The sequence below is a fragment of the Penaeus monodon genome, chromosome 27 (genome assembly GCF_015228065.2).
Source record: "Penaeus monodon isolate SGIC_2016 chromosome 27, NSTDA_Pmon_1, whole genome shotgun sequence".
Lineage (NCBI taxonomy): Eukaryota > Metazoa > Arthropoda > Malacostraca > Decapoda > Penaeidae > Penaeus > Penaeus monodon.
Genome location: NC_051412.1, coordinates 15200274 through 15202626, shown reverse-complemented (window position 1 = coordinate 15202626; position 2353 = coordinate 15200274). Strand labels below are relative to the sequence as shown.

Here is a 2353-nt window from a genome sequence, read left to right as displayed (position 1 = left end):
GTGATCATCATGTGATTGTAGTATTAGTATCATTGGCAAAGTTTGTCTGTATGATTTAAAGAAACCTTTCCCAAAGTCAGTATTTGAAATGTGAACTTTGATAGTTTTTGTACTGTTATGTTCAGGTTTAATATGGCTTACATAATAAACAGGATGTTTATGTTTATCTATGTGTGAGGATTATTGAGTGAGCATGTCCTCCTGTTCTTCATAAAGAATGGACTGGTTATAGGTTCTGTCATATAGATGAATATATATTATTGAATACAGGAAGTTATTGAGTATTAGAAAGCATTTATTGTTGTGTATACATTTTGAAGATTATTATGGTTGTGTGCATTAAAATCATGTATTTATTTCTGCCATTTTGATGATGCATTGGTGAAACAGTGTATTGCAGTTATACATGTTTTAATATGAATGATGAACAGAGTTAGATTGACAAAACATACGATCAGTTACCCAACGAAACTGTAATCTGATTGGTTACTTAGTCTTATCCTATCTTCTAACTGTCCTACCATCTATGGTTTGTGTGCCTGAATATTGAAGCTTGTGTGCCAAGACCACAAAAAATATCTGAGGAAGGAAATCAAACTCTTGTGATGTAGTAGAAATCAAATTTGTTTGAGAAATTTATGACACTGATGTGAATAAATTGAGTGTATTGAAAGATATGGTTTGAAGATTATGTAGACTGTGACAAATATGCAGGTTGGTACATATATAACTTCTTGATTCTTAATTAAAAATTATTTCTCTTATCATTTTATGTTTTTTTGCATTACAATTATTGATACCATTATTAACTAACATTACCAAAATTCCAAGTATTGGAATCATTTTGATTATTCTTTTAATGATATTATTCATCATGAAGTAGTGGCCCTGCATGGACCTTCATCCCTCCTTGTAATGGTGATAATTTTGTGATATATTAGTAGTTATTTCAAAAGAACCAGATATTGTAGTTTGTTAGCTGCTCTATGGCATAATAACAAGCACAACCTAAAAATGTAGTTGTTAAAAAATATATATATATAGTAACAACTCTCTCCCTTGTGGAGTGATATTTCTTCATGAAGATACTGAAATCATACCTGAGATATGTAAACATAGTCTTCACAGATGATAAAGTAAAGATAAGGCTACCACCCTATAGTCATGCACTACATTCCTGAGAGCAAAGATCAGAAGTCTTCAGCTCTCTTAATTAATTCTTTTGTAAGGGAGACATAGGCTGTCTGCTAACTTTAATGCATGTCTAATAGAACAAAAAAACAAAGAAATGGCTGTATTACCATATATTTATCTCACCTATGGACCAACTATGGCTCTTTGACGATTCCCGTTTTCCATTCTCCACTCTTACAAACTCATCTTTTATTGTTGACTAGGATTAAATCATAATTTCTCTAATGCTTGTTAAAAGAATACATCTTTTGATGATCTTTTTAGGTTAAGATTTGATTAACAAAATCTCATTGTTGATCTTTTTACAGTTTAATATTTTATACAAGGCAGTACGATATGGAGAAGTATTCTCCAGCTATTTAAGATATGATTCCTAGAAAGCATTTTGTGCTTTTAAAACTTGTATTCAAAGTATCCTAGATCATAAGACCCAATTTTTTGAGGATTTTGCTTTTGGAAACTTGAATCTAAGGTGCATGTTCAAAAAAATGTGTATGTTGTAACTAGAAATATTGCAAAGAAATTAGCTGAGTATTCTCATTATGCTATTCTTTTGATAGAGGCATAATGAGGGTTTTACGCTCTGATGAACACATTCTTTTGTAACATTAATTTTGAGAGTTATATTGTTGTTAAGTCAGATTACTTATCCACTGAACCCTTTTCTGTCAGATGTCAGAAATTGGTTCTTCAAGGGATGTAAAAAGGAAACTGTCTTTTGTTTTATGTGCAATGCAAGGTTGAAGATGATATGCCCAGCATGAAAAGTAGAAAAGTTGATTAGTTTTTGCTCTTTGAACATGGCATACACTTTACCTTGTTTCCTTTGCAAAATTGGCAGAGGTTTATCTGAATTTACTGAGGGCAGGAATGTTCTTGTTATAAAAATTGCCATTGGACTCATTTACCAAAACTATGCAGTTTAGCTGTGACCTGTTATTGTGGATACTGGATAACAATATAGAGCTTCATATCAGCACAAATGTAGGGTTTAGGAATGTTGACCTTGTGATACGGAGATAGTTAAGGCCTGAATTGGTTGTCTAGTTAAATGCTGCACTTTTCACATAGTTGGACACCATTTGTTGGTCATATGAATATGTGGCAAAATACGAATTAGGCTATGTTTTGTTGATTATTACCTTTTCTGGTTTCTTGT

At 31.9% G+C, this 2353-nt stretch overlaps 1 protein-coding gene across 1 annotated transcript in view; it reads left to right on the top strand.

The window, feature by feature from the left end:
- Positions 1 to 767, top strand: part of LOC119590611 (uncharacterized protein KIAA0513-like) — a gene marked incomplete in the record, with an annotated part of 32212 nt that extends 31445 nt beyond the window's left edge. Inside the window, 1 exon segment of the mRNA XM_037939289.1 lies at positions 1 to 767.
- Between the last annotated feature and the right edge of the window lie 1586 nt (positions 768 to 2353).